Consider the following 14091-nt stretch of genomic DNA (forward strand, 5'->3'; position numbering starts at 1 on the left):
CCTGTTGCTTCGCCGGCGGCTTTTAACCGCGCCCCCTACCTGGCTCCCGCCCTCCTTCCCTTGACGTGCCGGGACAAGAGGGGGAGGAGGCGAGGCCTCTTCTGCAGGGAGGCGGGAAAAGGGCGCGAGGGGAGGAGAAGGAGAAGAAGAGGAGCTTTTCTCAGGGTCGAGAGATGACGCCCAGCGGAGGGAGCCGGGCGAGGCCTCCCTCAGCCCCGGCGCCCTGCAGGTGTTCCTGGACTGAGGTTCCTGTCACCCCCGACCGCGATGGTACATGGCGGGCACCCGGTTGGGGAAGCTAGCGCTCTCGACACCCTTTTTTTCCTCGTTAGGGCAAAATTGCTTCTCAGGCCCGCTCCCGGTGGAGCAAAACCCATTCGAGCAGCACGGGGGTCATCTCGGCTGTTGAATGGTGGAACCTCGAACTACATACCAAAAGAATCAAAACCGCAGCGGGTAGAGTTAGGACATTTTATTAGAGCCACCTGAATGTCCCAAGAGGGCTTCAACCGAGTTCAGGTAATAAATGCAGGTGTGGTGGAAAACTACACACAGAGCTGGTCTGATCATGCATGCATTAGCTATATTTGTATATCACTTTCCAGGATACAATGCTCTGGGGAACTTCCGCCCCTATCCAGCCAGAGTTGAGCACGTTTGAATCCCACAGATTTCAGCAGGAGAGATCATAATAATCTTTTTATTATGCATGTGGTGCTTTTATATTCTATTTTTATGCTATGAACCACCCTGAGATCTACAAATGAAGGGCGGAACACAATTAATATAATATAATATAATATAATATAATATAATATAATATAATATAATAATATAGTTGGAAGGAACCCTGAGGATTATCTACTCCCATCCCATACAATGCAGGAATACGTGCCTGTCCCATACAGGGATCAGACTTGCAGCCTTGGCATTTATCAGCACCATGTTCTAACCAACTGATCTATCCAGATCTGACCCACAACTCCATCCCATAGCAAGACATGTTTAATTTGGTGGGAACAGGATTAATTATTAATTAATTGCTTAATTAAATTCAGACATTTGATTGGCTATCGCACTCAATGTTTTAAATTGGTGTAACCTGCCCTGGGACATTATGGTGAAGGGTGGGTAATAATGGTGGTGATGAAATAAGGAGCTTCAGTGAAAATACCTCTTGAAAACTTTGCAAATCATGTCACCACTAGACAGGCACGAACTTTGAAGAAAGGGTGTGCAAAATAAACTGTTGGGATAGTGGAAAGAGTGCTTGTGTCATACATAACACTCCTTTTCTGCAAGGATTAGGAAGGAGAGGCAGGGCATTCTGGAAGCACTTGTGAAAGCCGGTCTCCAAGTTCATATTTCTTCATTCATATGGGGAAAAGTGTTGTCTCCTTTCACAAATTGTGGAGCAATTATTATGCTTCATAATAAAAGTCCCCTGGATGAAATTTGACATGCTCCCCAATTCCAAACAGGGCTATTCTGTGCCAAAGTTATTAAGTGCAAGGATACCGAGAGGAAATTGCACAGGGCTACCTTGAAAGCAGATAATCTGCTGAATGGTGGTTTTAAGTTGAAACACATCTGCATCAGGCAATAAGATATGCTGTTGCTATTGCTAACACATGCCAAAAAAACCATTTGAAGATAAACTAAGTTTTCTGTCAATCTACCTCACAGGAATAACTAAAGTGATTTTAAATATAATTGATATACATATTTTTGTGAGATTTTTGAAATGAATACAGCTTGCTTGAAACAAATGTAGCTAACTTCAGGTAGTAAGCATTCAGCCTATTGCTTAAAAAGAGAGTTGAACATCTCTCCATTCTTTGCTATCATTGATATTGCATAGATGCAAAGGAGAAGTAATTTTATTGTTTTAAATATTTATTAAATTTCTATACTGCCCTTCACCTGAAGATCACAGGGCTGTTTGCAACATCAAAATATAAGACAAGAACACAAAATACATAATAAAAACAAAACAAACACATCTGTACACCATTTATTTTCTAAATCACCTAGTTTGCCTTTTGAGTGACTCTAAAAAACAATCAATCTGGTATATGACATCAAAGTTTGATTTGTTGCTGAAACACTGTATATTTTGATAAATAGAAGATACAACTGCTTGATCCTTTGGATCTTAGAGCACTTGCAGACTCACTATTTTTGATTGGGATTCAATCAATCAGGTTGGCAACAAGATTAGACTTGTTACAATAAGGAAAGAGATAGGAAAATGCACTGGAAAGTATGGGGAAACACATGCTTTTAACGCAATGTCATCTAACCTCCCCACAAATAAATGAGCACAAATTCTCATTAAATAGCAAAAAACATCTAATTTCCCTCTAAACAAATCAGAATGAATGCTCAATAAACATGCTGGCTGGGACCACATTTAATGCTGCAGTCAGCAGGTTTCACAGATAACTCATCAAACTCAACTTTATCACCTGAAGTCAGCAAGCATCCCCTCCCCCCCAAGTATATTTTTGTTTCAAGGTTAGTTTATCCAGTTTTCAGATCTCACAACTGAATTGCATAGGAAATATTTTGTTTGTTAGAAATAAATTGCTTTAAAATTCTGGATTTCCTGTATGCTATATCATTCATTGAATAACTGATATATATTTCTCAACCTGGGATAGCTCTGTTATCCCAAGTTGGGATACATTAAGAGCATGCGATTGCAGGGGGTTGGACTAGATGATCCTCACGGTCCATTCCAACTCTACAATCCTTTGATTCTATGATTCTCTCCTTTTAGGCATCTCCATTTATCTTACGCTGCCCACCAGTACACAGCTTGGTTTAGTATTTCAGCTTGTCAAACAACAAAGAATGAACAACACCTGTATTGTTCCTCTGACTCTGGAAAAGGTACATGTGTTTTTACTTGTTAGGATTACCGGCAAAAGCAGATGGTCAAATGAACCAAACTAGATGGTTCCTTTTTCCTAGCTACTTTCAGACGAGACTTTTGCAAGTGATAAAAGCACTGAATCAGCATACATAGACATCTCAACGTGTAGAAGAACTGTTCAGACTCACATGCTGCTTGTTGCACTGCTGATCAGGTTCAGCACAGCAACTATGCAAAACCACAAATGATGGTATCCCTTTGCAAACTGATACCTCTTGAATTAGGTATGTCTCATCACCAACACTTGCACATTTTTTAATGTACTCCTGCTGTTTCTGGAGGAACAACTGTTTTGAATAACTCCTACAGTCTTTTGCATATCTCAGAAACTGCCAATAATTATTCGAATCTTTTAGTTAGCTGAAAGTGCTATCTGCATATATCTGTGCACCCAGTGAAAAGCATGCAATGCTTTCTGTAAAGTTTTCTCTTTTTGTAGAGATTTCCTAAACCTCCAGTGCCAGGATATATACATATGCCTCAAGGGATGCAATATTTTAAAATTTTGGTCTGAATTTAGTGGTCAGGTAATTTTAAGCATAGTTTAACAAACTTTACATTGATTGACTGATATGTAGATACCAGAGAGAGGGGTGAAGGAACTGTTTTACGAAACTAGGAATGGTTATATATTCAGATGCATTGCTTTACTTTAAATGTGAATGCGGAACCTATGGCCCTCCATATGTTGTTAGACTACAGTTCCCATCAGCCCTGACTGCTGGTCATGCTGAGCAGGGTTTATGGGAGTTGGGAGTCCACAAATATTTGGAGGACAAAGCTTTCCCATTCCTGCTTTAAATGCATCACTAGTAGACTTTTAAATTGCCTTTATATATCAATAAGGAGCAAGTATCTGCTTCAGTAAATGTGATATTATTTCATTCTTAATGGCCAACGGCAGCCAAGTAATGGGAATATGTGTCTAGTTTAATATTCATTTGCTGTGCATGGTTGGCTATGGGATCAATCTCAATCTCATGAGATCAAGAAACTGGCTTGAGAATTAGATGCTATTCGTTAGCTACAAATGGTGTTTTTTGGGTTTTTTTAAATGATGAAACTTTAAAATACAACTCAGAGCTCCTACTATTTACTTCTTTCTGAAAAAGGTCAGCATTCTAGACTAAGTCACACTAGTAGCTGTAATGTCAAACATGCCCCCTTGATGTTTGCCTTCAAAGGTCGTTCTTGAACTAAGTTATTTAGATAAATCTTCTTGTAAATAAGAGCACTTACTAAAATCTTGTATTAGTTTGATAAGAGATAAATTCCAGTTGATTAATGTGGAATGCAGAGCAGCTGGTGTTAATTCATATTTTTATAACAGTATTTTAGCATATTGCAAGAGTACAAGTGGGACCTGCAACAAATGGTTGCAGTGCATTAGCCAGCCTAAAATGAGAGTTCCTGTTCAGTGTTCAAGCTGCCCATCCCTTCCAAGCAGGATATTCCACTTCTCCCTGCCTCCCTATTCCATTTTCCTTTTCCAACTGTCATGCTGCATTCCATGACTACCGAACCCCTAAGGCAATTTTACTACTGTTGTGGTTTTTTTAAAATAGTCTTTGTATTTCTGAAAACCCAGGGTTCCCCAAAGCATGCTGATACTTTCCTCTTGTATCCCAATGGTCTTGCTGCCAGCGCTCCAACTTAAGCTCTATAATGAGAGCACAATATTTCAACACAGTTAGCCTTTGATGTACACGGCAAGACACACACTTGCTAAAGCAGGAAAAGAAAAACTCACTTGAGCCCTAAAGTTACACCCACAGAATCATTTCCTTTTCTGCATAATTACCACATGACAATATGAAGTGTCACAGAGGTCTCCTGTAGGTTGTTCATTAGCTATTCTAGCTCAGGCAATGGGATCCTTAAGTTTTAAGATCTATATTAGAAGGAAGAAGGGTGTCCAAACAGAGCAGAGGTGTATTTGGGGTTGCTTCATTGAAGTGAAAACCTGAGGTGGAAGAGTCCACGTGTAAGGTGAAATAGAATGTTGCCAAAGTGGCAGTAACTCAGTGACTTAAGATTTCATCTGTTACGGTCAATTCATATTTTTCTTTTTTTATTTAGTGAAATGTATAGACCACTAAACATCAAAATATCCAAGCAGTTTACATTGTGCATTGCAATAATCCAGTCTTGAGGTATGAAATGCATGAACCACTATAGCTAAATTATCCCTGTCTGGAATCAGTTGTAGCTGATGTACCAGCTGAAGCTGGCAGACAACACTCTTAGGCCACTGTGGTCACTTCCATTGACAGAAATGAATATAAGAGCATGCCCTAGGCTGCAAACCTTTTCCTTCAGAGGAAATGTGACCCCACCCAGAACTGGCAAATCTTCTAGATTCCTTGTGGTATATTCAGTTCTTACAATGCTGTGAACAACAACAGCAGCAGCTATCAACACCATCATCACCCCCCCCCCACTCTTCACCAGCAGATCCCAGGATGGGTTGCAACAATTTAAAAACAGTTAAAACTGAGGATAACTGAGAGTTTTGTGTGTACCCTCTTATGTGACAGAGCTTCAGAGGTCATTTTGTATCAGTTAGGCCAGAGCACCCTAAAATGCTCAGGGTGGGTGAAAAGCTGTCTGATAAAAGTTTATTTATATAAAGAAGCTCCTTGCAGGGTCATCTGAGATGTCAAAGCAGGCATACTGGCACACCAGCCTACATACAGGAGCCCGAACAAATTTTCTGCAGGCTTCTGCTTGGAAACAAGAAAAACCAGTTGCTTATGAACTTGATTCTCTGAGACGGGTTGTGCATCAGGCCAAAAGGGATGAGTGTGGTTCCATAGCAGAATGACCCTGTTTGAAGCTGAAAACATTTTATTCCCTTTGCATGCCTGCTTGCTCATCTTTGTGAAAGTCATGTATACTTCTATGGAAAATTCACATAGAACTGTAACCAACAAAACCAATGACTGTAACCGACGATAATTGCCAAGTATTCTTTACTGATTCCTGTTGAATCCAGAAACAATCCTCAGCCAGCTGCACTGGGCTTCCTTCATAATTATACCATTCTATACCATGCTGTCTGATCCTCCCATCCCATTTGATCATTTATTCTAACTTGTGACTCTGGATAACATTTGTCTTCCCAATCCCGAGCTAAAGCAGGACACATGAGAAAGGAAATGTTTTGGGTTTTCCCCCAGATATATTTGCATCTGCATGCTGGTTATTAAGGTACACAAAATGGATTAACATCCTTGCTCCTCCTTCCACTTTAATAAGCTCATAGCTTCTCTCAAGTGTCCTGACTGCAACTATCACCCATGAATGAATGGAAAGTTTTATGGGAGAGATAAGGCTGCAGCTGAGCATTATAAACAAAGCTGTCAGTTGTAGCACTAGTCCAGAACTTGGAATATCCCAGCTGATTTATCTCATTTATCTTTCAATCCATCCCTTTGTTCTCCAATTTACATAGCAACCCAGTGTGGCTGGGGGAGGGAAAATTTGAGACACAGAAACCACCAAACCCAGAGCCATATAGAGATCACACAGTGGGTGGGTTTCTGACCTTTAAAAAAGCCGCTCCCATTGGTTCCATTATGCAGGACCTAATGCAGGACCAATGTAGTTCTTCCCACTACACCCGCCGGGCCGCCGCCCTTCTGGGGGGACATCAGGGAAAGAGGAGGATAATTTTCTGTCATGCTCCTTTTTGGCCCCCCCGTTTTCAGAGCAAGATGTCCTTTATGTGGCATCTAGGAGAGGGAGTTCTGCAGAATCCTATGATCCTGAAAAGTGTGCATGCACACGAAAGCTAATACCAAGAACAAACTTAGTTGGTCTCTAAGGTGCTACTGGAAGGATTTTTTTTATTTTTTATTTTGTTTTGACTATGGCAGACCAACACGGCTATCTACCTGTAACTGGACCTATGATCCTGAATCACTCTCCCAGGATCCATAGGATTGTGCTTATTGGTTTAATTGCTGTCGGTTAAATTAAACCAGTTTGCTTCTAGTTGCCCCTAATAATCACTAACTGTCATTTTAATACACCACTCCTTATCAGATCCTTTGTTATCAGTCATTGCTGTATTTCTGTACAAAAACCAGGCCTGAATCCCAACTGCAAGGAAAATCTTAAATGACACACTTAACATTTATATGTACCTCACTTTGAGGTTTTTTATGTCTTGTATTCTTAGTGGCGCTGTGGTCTAAACCACTGAGCCTTGGGCTTGCCGATCAAAAGGTCGGCGGTTCGAATCCCCGTGATGGGGTGAGCTCCCGTTGCTCGGTCCCAGCTCCTGCCAACCTAGCAGTTCAAAAGCACGCCAAAAGTGTAAGTAGATTAATAGGTACTGCTCCGGTGGGAAGGTAAACGGCTTTTCCGTGCACTGCTCTGGTGTCGGTGTTCCGTTGCGCCAGAAGCAGCTTAGTCATGCTTGACCCGGAAAAACTGCCTGTGGAGCGGACGAATGCCAGCTCCCTTGGCCTGTAAAGCGAGATGAGCACCGCAACCCCAGAGTCGTTTGCAACTGGACTGTCAGGGGTCGCTTTACCTTTACCTTTACCCTAAGAACAATATCATAATAAATTTCATTCATGCTTCCAGTAACTTCCAAAATGCTGCATCAGTGCAATCATCTCCTAACTATAGACTACTATGCATTCACCCAGTTTCATTATTTGTTCTCTTTTTTCCATTCATATGCTGTTAGCTTCACTTTTGCCATCAGCTGTGCTATGTTTTTTTTCTGTTGTTATCTAAGGAAGGAAAATAAATTCTCATAGCCCATTCAACACTACCCTTTATGAATGCTGTTTCTTAACAAATATATTGAGTCAAATGGACAAGTAATATTTGTTCACGTTACAGTCCAAATTAACTACTTGCCAATTGGCATCTCTTTAGTGGTTTTTCTTTTTTCTTTTCTTTTTGCTCCTTTTTCGAGTTAGTGCTACTGTAAGCTTCTATCTTGAAACAACATTTCTTACACTTTCTTATGGTTTACCAAGTTTGTTCCATGTCACCTAGTAGGCATTGGAGAAGTTTCCATTGCTGAGTAAAGCTGAATACTAATATCATTGCATTCATGCCAGTTGATGTAACTGGTCATCACCCACTTTAACACCCAGTCTCTTTCCTGTATATAGCATGGATTAGCAAGTACCCAGTACTTCCCAGTTCTGTAAGCTGTGGTTATTCATACCTAGACTATGTGATTATTCATTACTTTTTATTCATGTCTATGTTGTTGCTTCATAATGGAGATTAAGTTATTTCCAATTTGTTATTTAAATGTTACTTTAAAAAAAATTAAAATCACATTTTGCTAACTTTCTTCAAAACATTAGAAATTATTTCCCATCAATATAAACCGGTAGCATGTCTTGCTTTAATTTAACTTCTATGTGAGAGGTGGCTAAACTTCTTCGGCTGAGGGCTGCATTGCCAAACAGCCACCCCATCAAGGGTCACATGCCAATTGTCATCATGGCCAGTGTACAGTATGCACATGTGTGCATACAGACCATATACACATACATTCACCACATATGCATTCACACAGCACTTTCTCTCTATTCCCCCCTCTCATAAACATACCACACAAAGTACTAGGTTGAATACAACCTATGTGTGTGACTAATAAGAACGTTCCATCAGTGCAAGCATGACTGCTTGCCCAATGGAATGACCCCACCACCACAATACTGTTCTGGGGATTCTTCCAACCCTCCAGAGCAGATTAGGGAGAAAGTCCCATTGCATTAGAGGGAATCCTTGCACTGCCTTCTGCTAGTGCTCACAGTTCCTGTAATATGACTCATACATGCATGCAGACACACGCAACCAGAATTTGCAGCCCTCAACTAAAGTGTCCCACAAATGACAAAGCCTCCTCCGATCTGACATCTCATAAATTGACCTCCTCTATAGCTTCAGTCAGAGGAGCTACCAGCAGCAAAGTGCTGCATGCTGCCTCATACTCTGCAATAGGTGAGATAGTAGTAGTAGGATTGCACTTGTTTACACTACTAGCCATGCCAGCAGCCTCAGAACCAGGGAGAAGGGGAAACGTTCAGTTGTGTATTCACTGCTTCTGCCTGCAACAGTGAAGGTGGACTTGGGTTTGGTGGAGGAGAAATGAAATGGTCAGTGCTGCTACTTGCAGGTGCAGCACCTCTTGCATGTACCTCGTCCCCGGGGGCAGCTGCCAGTATGATGCACATACCTCATGATGACCAAACATAATACTGGTAATAATAGGGATAGGACTGTGGTGATGATGACGATGGTAACATGATGAAAATGATTGTTAAATATATATGGTGTGATGCTTTGCTGCCTATAACAGTGAATGTTTGTGGGCACACAATAGCACTCAGGCAGGCACTAAGAAAGGAAGAATTTGATAATAGTAGTAATAATAAGAGTACTAAATAAGGCAGACTATGCTTGGCTTCCAATACAAAATTACTTAGGTTTGATGAAGGGGTGTGTTGGATAACAGCCACAACACATACAGAAAGAGGCACTAAGAAATAACTAGTTGAATAATAATAACCACTTTATAATTACTTGTATAAAATAATTAAAAATCACCAGGACTACACACATATAGTGGACTAAAAGCAAACTATTTTGCTAAGGAAAAGAGAGGATCCACTGACTTGCCCAGTAATAAGAATAAGCAAGCAACCAGCAACACAAACTCAATCACAAAGGAACACCCTCCTTCTCCTCACACTGGTGTTCCCATTATATGAAAAATAATAATTGCACTTTTGGCAGACACAATGCAGCATATATATATTTTAAAGTCAGAGTCCATAAGGTCCTTAGGATGGGATCCCTACTTTAACCCAGGGCATCTCATACAGATCCCACATGGAGAATCCCCAAATCCCTCTGAGGCACCTTGCCCCAGTTCAAGATTCATTTCAATCCAAAGCATATGTCTAGCTCCTGAAATCTTTATAATCTTTGCAAGACTAGACATGACTAGGTGTTTGATTGTCAAGTTGCTAAATCACAATTCATACTTCTTTCAAGATAAGATCCCTTTGAATAATTCTTTCTAACATCACTGCAATAGATCTTCTAGTGCGGGCGGCTCCTAAATGTTGAATATTTCCTGATGTAAGCAATTAACTTGAAATAAGAAAGCAAGATACAAAGTGTACAGGCCCTCCCTCCTTATTTATATGTTCATTCAGTGTTAGCTGTTTATCTTATATGTTTATTTCATAGAAGAAACCTTTGGTGATTTTTTGCACATAAAGAGCCCTGTTTAAAATTGTCACAGCCATATGAGCCAATTGCTAGGGGCCAGAGGGGCTTCACTGTCCCAATACATTATTTGAGGGGGCACTGCCATTCAAATGGTATGTGTGCACCGTATCATGTGATTTATTATGGGAGGCGGGGCTTACCTGCCGCTCCTATATTTTATTCAAGTTCACAGCCATATTGTTGCATCTCAAAAAGGAGTGGCAGGGCAGGCAAGCCCAATAATACTAGTGAAGTCTAGTGATAAAGTCCAGTCCAGTCAGCTAGGCAAAAGACTGCTTGCTGGTCAAGACCCTGGGTAACTCCCTTTGGGCACTGTTGGCTAGAGAGCTGTTGCCTCACCAGTATACTGAGGTCTTGTGAAGGTTGGTTGGCTAGATACTTCCTATTACCCTTCCTCACCCCTTTGTTGAGGAGCTGCCTATTCCTTTAAAACGCAGTTACCCTGCTCTCTAACCAGGGTTAGACCAAGGATATATTGCTGCATCAACCTATAAAGCGCTGCCAACTCCATCTTAACATGGGGCTGCAATCTTGTTTGCACTCAACTGATTTTACTATTAAAATTGTTCAGCCCGGACACTGAGATCCAGCATCAAGAGCATTCTGGTGGTTCCCACACTATGAGAGGTGAAGCTACAGGGAACCGGGCAGAGGGCCTTCTTGGTAGTGGCACCCTCCCTGTGGAATACCCTCATTTCAAATGTCAAGGAGATGAGTAATTACATAACATTTAGGAAACACCTGAAGGCAGCCCTGAAGGAAGCTTTTTAAGGTTTAATACTTTATTATGTTTTTATATATGCTGGAAGCTGCCCAGAGTGGCTGGGGCAACCCAGTCAGATGGGTGTGGTACACATCAACAACAACAACAACAACAAGGAAATTTAGAGGCATGCTTTTTCTGAACTGGTGTGGGACAAACAGGAAGGGCTGTTTACCTTCATATCCCAATAACTTGGAACATTTGGCTGGCCATTGCATCAAGAAGTTTTGATCCAGCATGGCTTTCATGCTATGATATGTTATGTAACTACAATTTCATGTTTAACATGCTTTCAATATGAAATTTTCCAAATGCATTTAAATAATGTTTTTTAATTGAATGAAGGCCTTTTGAGGTCTTTGCTTGGAGAGCAAAGTCGTATTTTATTGCAACTGAAGGGTTTTCTTTTCTTGGCAATTTATGTCTCCTTGGTTAAATATTACTAGGTAAGTAAATGTTTCCATTTTCAGATTTGCTTCATAGTATACTTTTGTACTCAAGATTGGTGTACTTTAGGGATCACAGAACCTTGGGACTACAAAAAACAAACAAACAAACAAAAAACAACCCAGCACACAATAAAGTGTAACCTTAGTTGGACAAAGACTGATGTTAACCAACTTTTCTATTCTAAATACAAGAGAGAGACTAGGCAAACAATCAGAGGACTTGATAGCTGCAGTCTTCAGTCTTTTCAGATCCAGGAACCATCTTTAACCCAAACATCCCTTAATTTTTTACCATTTATTTGTACAATGGTAGTACTGCTGTTGCAATTCACCAGTTCTAAATGAATGGTTTAGAGTATGATAATGTTCAGACAGAATTTAACCAAACTCTAAACTCCACTGATATTTCCAAATACTAAACTTTGTAGTATGTTCAACTCTTAGCTTTCAGAATGAGACAATTTGACTTGTATTTCAGTTATAATGTACTCACATGGATAATTTATTACATTTCTGGAACTTTAACTCAGAAATCCAGACTAATCTCAGGTATTATAAGGGGCCTTTGGGAATTGCATTTTATGTCTCCAAAGTGTTATTATAAGCCACAATAGGATTAGGCTTGGAATAGTGAAAACACATGAGAATATAATATCCTCATATTGATATTGTTGCATGCCACCCCAACCTCTGAGTGGTGTGAGATCTCAGGGGTTCCAGGCTCTTACCCAAGGTTTTGTTGCCTTTGGAATGAGGCACAGCGGAGACTGTGGTGTCTTTATGATATATGGTTTATTTACACATATATACAACCTGAGGCTATGATGGAGGGGTTCACAGGGTCTTGCTTCCCTCAAAGCCACAGCTTTGGATTCAAACAGAAATCAAACATCGCTCTGACTCTGGCTTCCCAGCCTGCTGCTTCCAGCTTCTATCTCACATCACTCAACTCTCCACTCTAGTGTTTGTCTTTCTAACTATGAGCCAGTTGAGGGAGGGGGCCCACCCATTTTTCCTCTAGTGCTGAGCCACTCCCTTTGTTCCCTTAAGGGCCCCCGTTACCTAGGCTATCATCCCAACAGGAATTGAAATCCTTGCTTACATTTTAACACTTGCTGGATCCATATCATAAAGAACAAATACATGTTCCTGTTTCAAGATAGATATCTGTGTTAAGATGTATTTTCAAACAGAAGGGCTTCCAGTTGGGGCAGTGTGCCCTATTTCCCCTCCTGGCCTTCTATGTGCCTTTTATGTTCATTAGATATAAAATTAGATTTTAAATACCAGGGTGGAGGAAAAAGAGATCTGTCTCTTGTAATGTGTGTAACCTTTGCCCTTCTTTCCTCCTTGCACCCTGCCTGCTTCATCCTTGTGTTATGTCTTGTCAAATCCAGTTTGTGTAGCTTTCAGGTGGGATTACATTCAGTTTACCTCTTCCTTCCTTATAGAAATACTTTCAGAATTGCAAGAACTTTCTTTACAACAAGATATTATTGTCAGTTAATGAAATAAAGATATAAAAGATACACAACAACAGAAGAATAAATAAGGAAAATTTCAAACCAAAAGGATGATTAAGAAAAAGTTTCAAATACCATTATAGTTTTCCACCTAGTCAATTAAAATTGAAGATTATATCACTGCTAGAAACTATGTTTCTACACATGACAGGTCGTAAACCTACACCCACACAGATCATTTTAAGTATAAATAAAATATCTTCCAGTCAATATGACTGTTAATATTTTTGCAGCTGTTGCTATAAGTAGCTGCTTTGTTCTGTATACTTCATATGGTGTACCACTTACTGTAGACAAACATAAGCCACAGCAGCAAATATCTGGAATAAAAGTATATTTAGTATTAATAGTTCATTCGTCTTGGGAAGCATGAAAATTATACTGAATGAAAATATTGTATAATAAAATTATGGTGCAGACAACCCAGTCAAAAAAGTTTTTAAAATTATTTAGTGGTACACAAATGTTTACTAGCTTTGCTTGGATCATGTTCGTTATGTGTGACATATAATCTCTCTATACAGCAAAGATTATAAAGTCTATAGAATCCTTATGATTCAATAGCCTACATGGATGTCACTTCAGTATTGGAAATTAACAACAAGCTGCAACTATTTTGTTGCATATACAGGTAGCAGAAAGCAGCAGCCGGCTATAGCTTCCCTATGTATGCAGACTCAGCAAGTAAGCATTTATACTCATCACATCTGAAAGAGTCTGGACTCAGAAGTGAAGAAAGATATAGCATTCTTTCCATGAAAGACATCCAAGCACAAGACATGCTAAATGACCAGAAATCTAACAATGGCACTCTCTTCAGTTCTTTCTTACATGAATGACTGGCCTATGAAAATAAGTTCTATCATCTATCTGATAGTCGTAAGGGAAGGGGAGATGGGTGCATTACTGAGCAGAGCAGAAGTTTGGCAACCTGGGTGGGGGATATTTCTGAGATGTCAACACCTTGCATAATCCTCATGGCTTTAATTCTGTGTAATGGAGTTGGGATAGATTCTGAATGTTTCACATGCTTCCTTGAGGGACTTAGAAGTTTAGTGTGAAGCTCAGAATATGCTTTCAGTAAAGCTGTGGCTTAAGAATTGTAATGATAATGTAAACTCTTTTGGAGCAGTTGTTAAGGAG

The 14091-nt window shown here is 40.1% G+C and overlaps 1 long non-coding RNA gene across 2 annotated transcripts in view; it reads left to right on the plus strand.

Annotated features, from left to right (window-relative positions):
• The first annotated feature begins 417 nt into the window (after positions 1 to 417).
• Positions 418 to 14091, plus strand: part of LOC117045333 — a 48490-nt gene continuing 34816 nt past the window's right edge. The window contains exons 1-3 of one of the 2 annotated variants that reach the window (XR_004426419.1): positions 418 to 519; positions 2783 to 2895; positions 5018 to 5341. This is a non-coding gene — a long non-coding RNA (uncharacterized LOC117045333). Of the gene's footprint in view, positions 520 to 2782; positions 2896 to 5017; positions 5342 to 14091 lie in introns of those variants that run through there. The other variant, XR_004426418.1, reaches the window with a different exon arrangement.

Source organism: Lacerta agilis, chromosome 4 (assembly GCF_009819535.1).
Source record: "Lacerta agilis isolate rLacAgi1 chromosome 4, rLacAgi1.pri, whole genome shotgun sequence".
Classification (NCBI taxonomy): Eukaryota; Metazoa; Chordata; class Lepidosauria; order Squamata; family Lacertidae; genus Lacerta; species Lacerta agilis.